At 31.9% G+C, this 15,863-nt stretch overlaps 1 protein-coding gene across 2 annotated transcripts in view; it reads right to left on the bottom strand.

The window, feature by feature from the left end:
* TENT5D (terminal nucleotidyltransferase 5D) overlaps nt 1-15,863 on the bottom strand; it is a 70,468-nt gene that overhangs the window by 54,123 nt on the left and 482 nt on the right. Inside the window, exon 2 of one of the 2 annotated variants that reach the window (XM_019648184.1) lies at nt 11,759-11,820. The gene's annotated coding sequence lies outside the window, so the exon portion shown is untranslated. Of the gene's footprint in view, nt 1-11,758; nt 11,821-12,446; nt 12,526-15,863 lie in introns of those variants that run through there. The other variant, XR_002124664.1, reaches the window with a different exon arrangement.

Below are 15,863 nucleotides of genomic sequence, written 5' to 3'. Positions count from 1 at the left end.
CTGGAAGAAATAAGAGCTCAAGTAACACTGACTGAGATAGCATAGCTATAATATTTAATTATCATTCACTAATACCAGTTACTAGTGTTTGAAGAAAAAAAATAGGTTAATATAAGAAGTTCCTGCTTCCCATGATTTACAGTGCAAGGCAATGGTCCCCAAGCTTTCTGGGTATGAAGACCTCTTTTTCGATTCCCCAAACCACACATGACAATAGTTGTCATGTTCAGTGTCACTGACTAAAGAACTACACAACAATAATAAATTTGATAAAATCAATAATACTTTTAACTAATTATGTTTTGTGGATTTTATTTAAACTCAGTTAATTCCAAAATATGGATCACCTGCAATAACTCAGAGTTCTTGATCTTTTAGGGCATCACTGCTCAAAGGTATATAGCTTTGGCCAAGATATACATATAATTTAAATCCATTGACTACAGTAAATATTTTTGAAGTATCTACTAGGTGCCAGGAAGTGTGACAGGCCCGTATGATAAAAAAAATTGAATCCTACCTTTTAAAATTTCAATGTAGTGGATAATGCTAACTGAAAATTATAAATACAATGTGTCAGTGCAAAGAATGATATAATTATACAGAGAGGTTGTGAGGTGGCCAAAAAAAAGGTTCTTATGGATAACATCTGAACCAAATCTTAAATAGAAAATAAGAATTACTGGAGTTTAAGAGAAAATTCCAAGTTGATGACAGCCCAAAGCAAAGCCACAGATGTGATAACTAGCATCATATGGACTTGGAGACAAAACTCTGGATTGTTGCTGTAAAATAATGTATAAATCAAGCATTTGTACAATATAAAGCTAAAAGAGATAGAAAGAGGCCTCATTATGAAGGAACTTATGTGACTATGATAAGGAGCTTGAATCTTATGCTGCAAATGATGGGGAACCATTTAGGGCTTTAAGCTGAGGTACGGCATCTGCTTTAGATAGAGCTTTGTGGTAGCTGTACAGTAGATGGATTTGAAAGGGGGAAAAATTAAGGAACAACTTTTTGAATAAAATACTGACTGAATTAATGAAGCTGTAATAGCCCATACAAAAGATCATGAGAGACTGAACTCGTGGTAGTAGGAGTGGAAAGGAACAGATTCAGAAAAATATTTATATCAAATCAGCAGGACGTAGTGACTGATTAAATGTGAAATATAAAGGAGAAGAAGTAAAAGATAAATCCTGGTTTGTGTAAGTGGGTGAAAAATGGGTGTCTCCAAGTGAAACTGAAAATACTGAATGAAGAGCTTTTTGAGGGGAAAATGATGAGGTCTATTTTAGATATGTTGAAGTGCCTGTGAGACAGAGATATCTAGCAAGAGTTGGATACTGGAGTTTGAAGCTCAAGTGAGAGAAATGTAAGCTAGATATATACATTTGCATTCATCATCATATTGGTAATAGAAAATAACAAAGTATAAATTAGTTCACCCAAGGAGAGAATGTACAATCAGAAAAATAGTTGCATAACAGAATCCTGGGAACACCTACATTTAGAGGGTAGACAGGAGCTCATGAAATGCACAGAGAACATAGTTAAAATGTACAAGGAGAGCCCATTAAAATGTTTAATAAGAGTGGTATGAAGTAGAAAGTTTCAAAGAGAAAAATGCAATGAACGTTATGAAATGAAGTTGCTTTATGTAGTAAAAAGACATTTAAAAAATGTTCATTACACTTGGAAATTAGATTAATAACAACAATGATAAATAACAATAGCAGTTTCTGTGGACTGGAAGAGAAAAATTCAGATGGCAGTCGGCCACAAGCTCCATATTCATTCCAGATATTTATTGAGTGCCTTCTACTTGACAAGCATGATGCTACATACTGAGTATAGAGTGGTGGTCAAAATAGACATGGGTTCCCTCACTTATAGAATCTTTACAATGTGGGCAGGTGCCTACCTCACCAATGTTCTGGACAATGGAGAAGAATAATTTCAATGAGAAATTTGTAAAAATGAAGAAAATAATTTGAGACCATTTTCCTGGATGGAAAGAAGAAATATATTCTCTTATTATGAGGAAGACAGAAGATTATATATATTGCATGCCTACACACACACACACACACACACACACACACACACACACACACACACATTAGCTGAGCTCCAGGAAAACCTACAAGTAACCTGGATTTTTTTTTTTTGGTTTCCCCTTCTTTATCCTCATTTTAGCAAATGACCAGAAGAAAGCAAATAAATAAAAAATGAAGCTGTATTGTACAAAATAAAGAACTGTTTGGCTGCCAAGAGTATTAAACAATGTAGAAGAGAATCAAGACAAAAAACTACTGACCACAGTTTTGTTGTCATGCTAGATTACTGATCACATTATAGATGGGATGGTTCCTGAATTATCTAAGCAATGGGCTAACTTAAGAGTATCTCTAGGGACTCTTGAAGTTTGGGCACTCTAAGGTTTTTTAAATTTATTTTATTTTTTTATTCTGTATGACATGTAGTACCAATAGCCAAGATATTGAAGCAACCTACGTGTCTATCAATAGATGAATGGATAAGAAGATGTGGTACATATATACAATGAAATATTATGCAGCAATAAAAAAAGAATGAAATCTTGCCATTTGCAACAACATGGATAAACCTAGAGGGTATTATGCTGAATGAAATAAGTCAGGCAGAGGAAGACAAATACTATATGGTTTCACTTATGTGTGGAAATCTAAAAACAAACAAACAAACAAGACAAATGGACAATGAAAACAAAACAAAGACAGATTCGTAGAAATGGAGAGCAAAGGGATAGTTGCCAGAGAGGAGGGTGGTGGGAGATGGGTAAAAAAGGTGAAGGGAAATATAGACAACAATATTGGAATAATTTGCAGGGTAACAGATGATTACTAGAATGAGTGGGATGATAACACTGTAAGATATAAAAATATCGAACCGCTATATAGTACACCTGAAACTAATATAACTAGTACAATAAATCAACTATACCTAAAGATAAATAAATATATATTTTACAAGCAATCCACAGTAAGGGATAACTATAGCCAACAGAAATACAGTTATAGGCACTTACATTTAGTCCGAGAACCCCTTTTTAGCTGGCATTTATAGCTGTTATAATCAGCTTATAATCAAGTATATTATATTATCAAACAGAACAATTTACCTTATCAGAAAATACAGGATGTTAGGGAATTAGCATATATCTCAATGACCATCTAACCTTGAACTATTTTTTATACCTCAAAATTACGGTAAATTACTTGATGAGGAACTATCAGTGTAATACAACAATAGCAAGTATGTCAGGAAGCCAAAAGAAGCATGACAGACTAAACATGTATCAGAACACCAGATAGATTTTGGCTTAAATGGATTATCTAGAAATTTCTATTGACTTCCAACTCCTCAGTAATAAAAAGAAAAGCATGTTAAAAGACTTTATATTTTTCTTAGATTTTATTTCATCCTTTTTTATTTTATGATTTCAAATTTCAAGGTCAGGAAGAGTATAGGACATTAGGAATTCATTCATTAATTCTCATATTCCCTGTCTCTTTCTTTTTCTCACTTTAGTTGGTACTATTTTTGTACTTCTATACTGAAGTTGCTTAATGGGTGTTTCATCATTGTGCACAAAGATATTTAGACTACCATGCATAACACAATTAGCAACACTGGAAAATACTGAATAGCCTCTAAAATAATTAAGAAACTATTTTGTGAATCAAAAGAACCTCAATATATTTGATAATACTTTTGGAACAATTTTTCTTAAGGTATAATTAATCTCTATACTATGTCAACATGAATTATGGAATATAAAATCAGAATTCTAATCAGAATTGAACTGTTAATGTGAGACAAGTTTTAAAATTCACAGTAAAAGGGATCATGCTACATTATGATTAACAATGCATAAATAATTATTGGATTGTCGTCATTTCTCATTAGCTATCTAGGTTAAAAGGTGTGGTAAGATTTAGGCTTTGGAATTACTACACTGATACAGATTCAAATTCCAGCTCTGCCATTGAATATCTATGAAATTATGGGTAAATTACTTAAATTCTTTAAGTCGTGCATCTTTCATTTATAAAATATATATAATTTCTATCTATATGGATGTTATAAATATTAAAATTAGAGAATGTGCTATGTAAAGTGCCCAGCATGGTACCTCAAACATTATAGGGTCTTCAATAAATATTGAAAGCAACATTTAAAACAAAAATCAACATGACATAGCAGAAAAATATGATAGTCTTGGAATACTAACATACCAGTGTTTGAATCTGAATATTTGTAATTTATAAAGTATGTTACCATGAATAAGTTACTTAATCTTTGTACCTCAGTTTTTTATTTATACAATGGGGTTAATGATAATACACTTCAATGGCTATTTTATGACTAAAAGAGAAAATGCACAGTGAATGTTCAATAGAACATCCATTCTCTTACCCTTTCCTAAAAGTCAAATGGAATATATGACTCTTATCTTTTTAAAAAATGCATATCTGGTATGCCACTATAAAAACATTCAGCTCCTGTGTCCTCTGTGAGACAAGAGTAACTCATCAACTCCTTATCAAAAACGTGAAATAATAAACTATAGCCCAAAATATTTTTTACTTTTTTGGAAAGTATTAAAATTTTAAGTGTTTCATAATGAAAGGGCAAAATCCTAAAGTTATTTTATACAGTCAATATTGAGATCTATATTAAAGCCACAGTGCTAGAAAAATAAGACATATTACTCTTTTCTCAATAATAACACGTATTCCATTATTGAGGCTTCATAATACATTTGTGGAATAAATTCCATAAGGAATATACACATATACACTTACCCACCACTGGAGCTATCTAGTAATACTTTCAACTTTTTTTTAAAGATATCATGAGAAACTATTATACAGCACAAACTATTATACTATATTAACTTATGAGTTAATCAGTGAACTAAATGTCTGTTAGGAGAGATTTCACATTTACTATGACATATATTTCTGTGACAAAACAAAATATGGTGACAAGAACAATTACTGCTATTACAATTATTCAACTGCTGCTGCTTCTCCTTACAATAATATAACTCCTATCTTTCATTGAACATTAGTTACATTTCTTGTGATCTGCTAAATAGAGTCACACATTGCTTAACGATAGAGGTACGTTCTAAGAAATGTGTTGTTAGGCAATTTTGTCTTTGTGTGAACATCATAAAAAGCATTTACACAAACCTAGATGGTATAGCCTACTACACACTTAGGCTATATGGTACAGCCTATTGTTTCCATGCTACAAACCTGTATAACATACTAGTTTCACATGACTGGCAGTGCAGTAAGTTGGTTTACACCAGCATCACCACAAACATGTGAATAATATGTTTTGCTATTGACCTCATGACAGTTATGATGTCATTAAGCAATAGGAATTTTCAGCTCCATTATAATCTTATGGGATCACCACTGTATATGTGCTCCATTTCTGACTGAAACATGGTTATGCGGCACATGATTGTAATGTTAAGTATCTTATCTCATTTAATCCTTACAACAACTGTATGAAGAAGGTATAACCACCCCATTTTATAGATAAGGAAACAACTTGCAAAATGTCACAGGTAGCAGGGTAAGAATTAAAAAAACAACACAACAGGTCTAACTCTAAAGTCCACACTTTTAAAAATTAATTTTTACTGCCTCCAAATATCTCTAGAAGTTATAGTCTTAGAATGCTACAAATAAATATGTATTGTAATATCACCCAAATCTGGTTTCTTTCACAAATTTTTAAAAATGAAAACAGCCATGGAAATTTATGCAGTAGATGATTTCAATGTTTCTTACATTAAAAAAAATGAGAATATTTACTCTGTATCAGGTGAGTTTCCTTAATATTAGCTATACTAGTAATGAAATCATTAAAATAAAAACAGAGTAAAACAAAGTACTTTGAAAGGTTACAAATATAATTTCTGGTAATCCTTTCTTGATCCAACAAAATTTTTAAGTTATAAAGTATACTCTACAAAGTTTTCCTAAGACCACAGTTGAGTACCAGCGTCTAAGTGCCATACTCCCAAATTTCCATAAAAATTAACCAAAGAAATGTGTAAAGAGAGAAAAAACAAATCCTGTATCATCACTCAAATCTCTGGAGTGATATCTACATATAGAAAGAAATTTTGAGGACTTTCTCTTCAATATAGAGTAAATTAGGCCAGGCTAAAAAAGGCACCAAAGACTTCCTGATAAAGAAAAATGGCATCAGAGCAATAAGACAAGATAAATAAATAAGAGGCATCCGAATTGGGAATGAAGAAGTTAAACTGTCACTTTTTGCAGATGACATGATGCTACACATAGCAAACCCTAAAGACTTCACCGAAAAGCTATCAGAAACCATAAACAAATATAGTAAAGTTGCTGGCTACAAAATCAACACACAAAATTCCACTGCATTCTTATATACTAACATTGAAATCTCAGAAAAAGGAATTAAAAAAAAACACACAATTTCTTTTGCAATTTCAACAAACAGAATAAAATACCTAGGAATAAATTTAGTCAAGGACGTGAAAGATCTATACACTGAAAACTAAAACACATTTTTAAAAGAAACTGAAGAAGACACAAAAAACCAAAAAGACATTCTGTGTTCATGGATTGGAAGAATCAACATAGTTAAAATGACCATATTACCCAAAGCAAGATGCAGATTTAATGCAATCCCCATCAAAAACCCAATGACATTTTTAAAAGGACTAGAACAAAAATCATCAGATTTGTATGGAACTACAAATGACACCGAATAGCAAAAGCAATCCTAAGAAAAAAGAATAATGCTGGAGGTATCACAATCCCTGACTTCAGCTTGTACTGCAGACCAACAATAATCAAAACAGTATGGTACTGGCAGAAAAAGAGACACACAGACCAATGAAATAGAATTGAAAATGCAGAAATAAACCCACATAAATATGGACAGATAATTTTCTACAAAGGATCCAAAAACAAACAATGGAGAAAAGACAGCCTCTTGAATAAATGGTGCTGGGAGAATTGGAAAGCCATGTGCAAAAGAATGAAACTAGACTGCTATCTGTCACCATGTACCAAAATTAATTCAAAATGGATCAAAGACTTAAACATAAGATCTGAAACAATAAACTGTATAGAAGGAAACAGGTACTAAACTTATGGACCTTGGGTTCAAAGAGGACTTTATGAATTTGACTTCAAATGTAAGGGAAGTAAAAGCTAAAATAAATGAATGGGGCTATATCAAACTAAATAGCTTCTGCACAGCAAAAGAAACCATCAACAAAATAAAGAGAAAACCACCAAATGGGAGAAGATTTTTGCAAACAACACCTGTGATAAGGAGCTAATATCCAAAATATATAAGGAACTCAAAAACAAAAAACAAACAGTCAAATTAAAAAATGGGCAGAGGACCTGAATAGACATTTCTCCAAAGAGGACATACTGGTGGCCAATAGATATATGAAAAGATGCTCAATATCACTAATTATCAGAGAAATGCAAATAAAAACCACAATGAAAATTCACCTCACACCAGTTAGAATGGCTATCATCATCATGACAAATAATAAGTGTTGGAGAGGCTGAGGAGAAAAAAGAACCCTCATACACTGTTAGTGAAAATGCAGATTGGTGCAGCTGCTATGGAAGGCAGTGTAGAGGTTCCTCAAAAGATTAAGAATGGAATTGCCTTATGATGCAGCAATCCCTCTCCTGACTATCTACCCAAAAAATCTGAAAACATTTATACGTAAAGATATACGTGCTCCAATGTTCATTGCAGCTTTATTTATGGTGGGCAAGACATGGAAACAACCAAAGTGTCCTTCGACAAATGATTGGATAAAGAAGATGTGGTATATATATAAATAATGGAATACTCTTCTGCCATAAGAAAATATGAAATAGTGCCATTTGCAAAAACATGGATGGATCTTGAGATTATTATGCTAAGCGAAATAAGTCAGACAGAAAAAGTAGAGAACCATATGATTTCACTGATATGTGGGATATAAAACTGAAAACAACAAAGGAACAAGACAATCACTAACTATATATTTATGTTTGCAAAAAACAAAATCTCTGGAATGATACTTAAAAGTAACAAAAGTAATATGTTACCTATTTATGGATGAGGAAACAAAGATCAGGCAGTGAGGGACAAGGACAGGAGAAACCACACTGTTTTAGATAGACATACATATATTCATACATACATACATACATATATACTGTGTGTGTTTAAATTTTGAACCTATCTATTCAATCTAAATAAAACAAAAACAAGTAAACATAAGAGGTCCCTGATCTCTCATCCTCCTCTGCAACCACCCTGTTGATTCACTTTTAACTCTTCATGTGGCTCTACCTCCCCCCATCTTAACTGCACTGAAACTCCTCTTAAGTTTATACACAGAGTACATATTGAGAAACCTAACAGACACCTTCTTAATATCACTTCATTTCATATGGAGATAAATGAACAGATTCAGAAATGTTTTTGATGTAGAGTCCATAGGACTTGGTGACAGATTCAATGTGGAATATAAGAAAGAGGAAGGAATGAAGAATTAATCCCTGCTTTCTGGCATGAGCAATATGGACGAATGTTGGTATCATCTACTGAACTGGAGTAAAGAGAGGAGAAACAGGTGTGTGTGTGTGTGTGTGTGTGTGTGTGTGTGTGTTTGTGTGTGTGTTGCCTGAGAGACATCAGTTTATAAAGTAGGCAATAGAGTTTTTGAGGCTAGAGTTCAGAGAAGAGGTTTAGCCTGAAGATCTAAATTTGGGCGTAATCTGTGTATAGATGGTATTAAAATTTACAGAAATGGAAGAGCCAATCAAAGAAGAGAGTATAATACCACTCCTCTCTTGTCAGAATGGCTATCATCAATAAATCAACAAACAACAAGTGTTGGCGAGGATGTGGAGAAAAGGGAACCGTTGTGCACTGTTGGTGGGACTGCAAATTAGAGCAGCCACTATGGAAATCAGTATGGAGGTTCCTCAAAAAATTAAAAATAGAACTACCTTATGACCCAGCAATTCCACTCCTGCATATTTATCCAGAGAAATCCAAAACACTAATTCGAAAAAATATATGCACCCCTATGTTCATTGCAATGCTATTCACAATAGCCAAGATATGGAAATAACCAAATTGCCCATCACTAGATGATTGCATAAAGAAAATGTGGTACATTTATATAGTGGAGTATTACTCTGCCATAAAAAAGAGTAAAATCTTGTCATTTGTGATAACATCAATGGATCTAGAGGGTATGATGCTAAGTGAAATAAGTCAGACAGAGAAAGACAAATTCCATATGGTTTAACTTATATGTGGAAACTAAACAAACAAACAAACAAACAAAAATAGACTCATAGAAATATAGACCAAAGGGATGGTTACCAGAAAGGATAGGGTGGGGGGTGGGGGAAAAGATGAAAGGGAATATAGTCAATAATATTGTGATAAGTTTGCAGGGTGACAGATGATTACTAGAATTAGTATAGGTGATCACATTGTAAGGTATAAAAATGTTGAAATCACTTTATTGTACACCTGAAACTATTAGAACTAATATAATATTGATTACCAACTATACTTAATTAAAAAATAAACAAAAAATAGCTATTTCTACCCTATGTACAAATAATTCCACTTCCAGTATATACTTTAATAATCTTGCAAATGTGTACAGTAAGACAGTGAACCACTACAGCATTGCTTGTAGTTGAAAAAAAAAACCTGACAGCAACTTATAAGTCCATCAAGAGGGAAATTAATAAATAAAATGTGCTATGTTTATATGATGGATTATTACATATATAAATGTAGATACATCAACATTTGAAGATCTCAAAAACAGTGTTGAGTAAAATGTATGGAACCTAGACATATATTAAGTGTAATATTTATGTAAATTTAAGAACACATATGAATATTGTATATTATCCATGAATGTACATTTGTACATGGAAAAGAATACACAGAACCTCATGAAAATAGTTGTTTCCAGGAAGGAGAGCAGAGAATAAGACTAATGAGTGTGGTGAAAGCAGACTTCAACTTCATCTATATTGTTTTATTTATTTTAAGAAGGACTTGAAACAAATGTGACAAAATATTAACTGCTGTAAATTCCTGGAGGTGAAAACATGTGTGTTTAATATATTAGTCTTTATATTTTCTATATTTTAAATTTTTCTCATAAAATTAAAACTTCTTATATAACTATATAGGATCATGTAATATTGAGAGGCTATGTTATTAAACTTATTTAAAATAAAAAAATGAATATTTCCTTCTAGCACTGAGTAGGCTGAGTCATAGGAATATCACCTACTCTCACTTGCTCAAGATCCTGGCAATACATTCATATTTACTCTCGCCATATACTCCATGATTTTACATACTCATTCAATCAATATTTACCCTTTCTTTTCATTGAGAAGAACATTAAACAGTCCATTCTGATAAAAGACCTTCTGTCATTTGTTGTAAATGTCTTGCTCTGGGTCCTCTCTTGACATTAATTCCTTCTCAAAGAATGGTAAACAGAAATGCCTAAATTTTTTGAAGCACCAAGGTACTATGCTTTTGTTTCATGTTTTTTTTTCTTTTGTGTCAAATACCTTTCCTTATGATGTTTACCTCTTTATCGAGAGTTTTTTGGCTGCAGAGAAACATTCCTTTGTTACTATTTCTGAGAGCCTCTATCCTATGCATTCTACCATTCAGGATAATCTCATTTAATCCTCACAATAAACCAAAAAATAAATATTATCCCTGTTTTTGCAAATGAGTGCATCGAAACACAAAGAGCTTAATAAATTGTCCAAGATAATCAGATATTAAGTATAGGATCCAGAAATTCAAACCTAGATTTGAATGACTCTAAATTCCCTACTCTTCCCACTGCCTCCAAAATGAAAAAAAAAAAGTTCCAATGACTTCAAAAAAGAGTTCATGGATCCTAGTTTTACCAATTTTAGTAAAGTGGTTTAAAATCTAGAGATGTTATTTATTATTGCTTTACTCTTGCTATGGTTATTCCTGCAAAAGAATAAGCTGAAAGATGTTTTTGTTGCTATTACATTGTGTATCTGCTGGTTTAATATTAAGGCAGTGGTAGATGATTCCAGAGCTAGAGCAGTGGTTCTTAACTGCAGGTGATTTTGTACTCTAGAGGATATTTGACAATCTCTGGAGACATTTTTGGTTTTTCACAAGTTGGGGTTGGGAGGAGCTACGGGTATCTAGGTGGTAGAGGCCAGGGATACCGTTAAACATTCTACAATGTACAGGACAGCCCCCCAAAACAAGTAATTGAAAAGCCCAAAATGTCTATAGTGATGGTAAGAAACCCTGATCTAGAAGTAAGTATTATGGACCACACTATAACTGATTTTGAAAAATCATAGAATGTGTGTACTAAACTACAGAGGACTTAAAATATTTACAAAGCATGCTAACTCTGTTCTAATCAATTACCAGAAAAAGTTCTAAAAGCATTGGAATTTTGATAGAATTCTGACTTGAGATTTCAAAATCAATCTAAGATAACGGGTGGTAAGAAAGTAATAGTAAAGAAAAGCAGTATCTGAACATAAGTGTGTAGGTTTTGTGGCCAGTAAAATGGGATACAGGAGTAACAGAACAGTAGTCTTTTAAGAAAGCTAGTGGGTTTGTTTTTTACCTTGCTTTCACCTGCCCTTCTCTTATTTTCGCTTTTTCTTAAGACTTTTCTTCAAACAGCTCCTAGTTAGTAAAATAATAGAGATAAGGAAAAGGTTTATTAAAAATCAGTTTGACTATGAGTACTTACACCTATATTAAACAATGTATGAATCATACAACATTCAAAACTAATTTGGAATCCTCCCAAAGTGGGAACCTATCTCTAATAATAGCAAATGCTTTATTATTTTTCACTATGTCACCCTTTAAGAATAAATAAACTCAGCTAATAACACAATATAGTTTCATTAGATTATTCAAGTTTAAAAAATGCTTCCCAGCAAAGGGAAATTTTAAAGTCTTGAGTGCTCTGTTAAAATCAAAGATTTGTAGAGACATGCTCTTTCTGTTAACTACATATTATAATCACAAAATACACCATTTATTACTAAAATAACAATGAAATCTTAGAAATTATCATTTATAGAAATGGTAAATATGGATGTATTTTTCCTAACTATCTAAGAGTAATTTTTTCATTTTTTTCTATTCATTTGACTGTCATACTCAGCTTCTCATCTTGTCTCTTTATGCTAATCTCTCACTTCCTAATTATAAATTGGATTATTTTTCAGGTCTCTTTTGGCAGCCACTCAAACGCATTCCTCTTGTCTTTAAACTTCTGTTCCCACCTCATCCTCTACTTGCCTCAGCAAAAAAGAGTTTCACCTCTTCTGTAGCTCTTAGCTTTCGCTTGTCACTTGAAGAATTCTAGGCTAGGGAATTCTGCAAATTAAATAAAAAACAGAATAATGAAATCAAAAAGTTGTTCTTTGTCTGCCTAGAGAAAGGTTTTCCATTATGAAGAGGAAAGACCCTCAGTTTTTACTACTCTAGAATTTCTAGGAAACTGAATCTTCTTATGGAAACCAGAAAGACTACCAGCCAGCTGGAATAATTCTTCATTTTACTTTTACACTAAATGGGCACATAAGCTATAGAAAGCAGGAAGCAGAAGTGGTCTTATTTATAATTCCTCCTTGCCCATCTGCTGCACACATTAAAAAAACACTGGATTAGGAATTGAGGAGGCCTGAATTGAATACAGACTCCATTTGTTCAAAACTTGCTTGGGCAAATCATGTTAATTTCACTGAGCTTTGTTTTTCCTTTTTACTTTTAAATAGTAAAAAGAGGATGATAATGCCTGCCCAGGTTGCTCCAGATTACTTTAAGTATCAAATGAAATGATGTAAAAGAAGCATTTTGTAAACTATGAAGTTCCACCCAAATTGAGCTATATAAGGCAATATAGGATTTATATTACTCTATATTCAAATGTTCATTTCTATTACACAAACAGAATCAAAATATAAACTTCTGGGCTCATATCCAAACTTATTCTATCAGAATCTATAGAGGTGAGGCCAGTCATCTGTATTTTTAACAAGGACACCGAAATTTGAGAAATATTATATAATTCTACACGCATTTCTGGTATACTCCTTTCTACTTCAATGGAAGTTTGTTATGTACCATTTAATTTTCTAATCATCTTGAAATAATTTGCTAAAAAGTAACAAAAAATGTGTTGTCACACTACAAATAGAATTAAAATTTAAAAATTAAGTAATTTATATTTCAACTGCAATTGTTTTATAAATGTTTTTAACTTCAAAAAGCAAAGCTTATTATGTGTAGCACCGTGGATTGAAAAATATTTTTAGAACTAAGAATGATTAATCATGAAAATAACTTAATTTCCTGGGAGAATTATAATTTACCACATTAACTTCATTCATGTCAAACATTAACATATTCAATAGCTGCTGAGTTAAGATACTGTGTTGGTTCTTTACATCTCAATTTATCCTAGTGAAAATTCACAGATATTTATTTTAAAACACATATTTCTGAGTATCCACAGGTGAAATTTACCATATCTAAGTTTATCAATCAATATGTGACTGATGTTGCTTCAGTTAAAACTTCATGTTTAGAGTTAACTAAGTCTCAAAACAAATTGGGAGGTACTATACCTATCATCCTTATCATTATATCCCTGTTATCAAGGGTGAAAGGAGAAGGTTGTTGCCTATGCAGGTGAGATAAGGTAGGAGTTATTACTAAATCTGGTAGAGTGTAAGAAACAATGTTAAGAGCCAAGATAACCCAAAACAATAAGAAATATGAATAAATACAATAAACAATGATTTAAAATTGCACCTAGGGTGAGAGTAAAATTATATTTTTAAAGATTACACCTGGCTTTAAAAATATTAACCTTAATCATCACTATGATAGGTATTCAGAGTTCATCCTTACATGTTTAGGAGATCAAAGTTAATGATCTTAGGTGTTTAGTCAGAGTATTTGTTAACAATAACACTAATATATTCTCAGAGGCTGTATTAACCTGGAAACGCAGATATCCATCAGCAGAATGAATGAATAAATTATGGTATATTCATACAGTGGAATATTCTATAGCAGTGAAAATGAATTAATTATGGTTACACATATTAATATAGATAAAGAACACTATGATGAGTTACAAAAACAAGTCAAAGAAAAAGCAGTATGATTTCATTTACACAAAGTTCAAAAACATGCAACACTAAATAACATAATGTTTAGGGATGCAAATACTATGGTAAAACTATAAAGAAAAACAGGGAAATTATAAATTTGAGACAGTAGTTACCTCTGAAGAGGGAAGGAAAGGAAAGTAATTAGTAAAGGGGTACACAAGAATTTAAAGGGAATGGTAATTTTCTTATTTGGGTGACAGGTCACAGCTGATTGCTGTCTTGCTTTTTTTATTCTATAATCATGCTTTACAAATATTATTTCATTGGTATTCAATATTTGACAAAAACAACTAAAGTTTGACGTCTTTCCTTTCTATATTTTCTCGGCAATAAAACAAGTTTATGATTTTAACAGATTTCAATTCCTTATTTTCAACAGGAGCAGTTAGAAATGAATATATATATATATATATATATATTCTTTAAATAGTTCTATTACTGTGCCTAAGATTTAAAAAAATCTAAAGAAATAAGATATCCAATTTAAAAATAAGGTCAATTTTTGGAGTCAAAATTAGTTCAGAACTCATAAAAATAAAAACAACTTCTTAATCTTTTAAATGGTTTGCAAATCAAAGATATAGGCTATGCATCTGGTTTTTTTTTTTTTTTTTACTTAACATGGACATCAGTAACAAATTTCCTAACTGAACAAATATCTTCACATCTTAATTTTACTAAAAATCTGTTCCTATCCTAAGGGACCCTCTCTTAAGAAATTCTATAATATGTAAAAACACTTAAAAAACATTTTTTAAAAGGCTTATTCTTTTAGGTTACCAACATATATCTAAAAAAATTTTACATAAATCCTGGAAATGCTTAAGCTTTAGGGGACTGTTCTGGTCTACATGTGGATTTATTGAAAGAGCTGTGTTAATACATATTAAGCACATAGGGAAGAACTTTACTTTTTTTTTTACCTTTATACAAAAAAAAATCTCAAACAATGAAATACAATTGGTGAGCATGGAAAGTGATGAAACAATAAAATCTACCAAGTTTTGTCTGTCTCTTTAGAAATATAACTTTCATCTCAAATACACACTCACATACATATATAGAGAAATAATCTTTATATAGTTTCATCTATGGAAGTGGTTTCCAGATTAACCTTCCATTCAAAAAGGTTTGTTTTTCCAGCATCAAGGGTTTATAATTAGATAACAGTCTGAAGCCTACCAATGCTCCTTAACACGAGTAAAACAGCTTTTAGAAACATTTTGGTTTGACAGAAAACAATTGTAAAGATAAAAAGCTCAGCCAATTATATACTCACTATTTTCCCCACATCTTGAAATTTCAAAGATGAGAAAAATTTTAAAGTCAAGCTTGTAAAATTCCTCAGTAAGAAAACAATTTTAGCTATTTTCCCCAAAGTAATAATTCTTAGTTCTTCCTTGGAATCTACAAGAGTTTTGAACTGAAATGCAGTTACCCTTCCTCATCAGTCACATACAAACCGGCAAACACTAATACGTCGATTAACCGCCAACCGCTGTTCGCATTACGGTTTAGCGGTTTCGTAGTAAT

The sequence above is a fragment of the Hipposideros armiger genome, unplaced genomic scaffold (assembly GCF_001890085.2).
Source record: "Hipposideros armiger isolate ML-2016 unplaced genomic scaffold, ASM189008v1 scaffold_121, whole genome shotgun sequence".
NCBI classification, from domain to species: domain Eukaryota; kingdom Metazoa; phylum Chordata; class Mammalia; order Chiroptera; family Hipposideridae; genus Hipposideros; species Hipposideros armiger.
The sequence above is the reverse complement of the archived record's forward strand: the minus strand, read 5'-3'. Positions and strand labels throughout refer to the sequence as shown.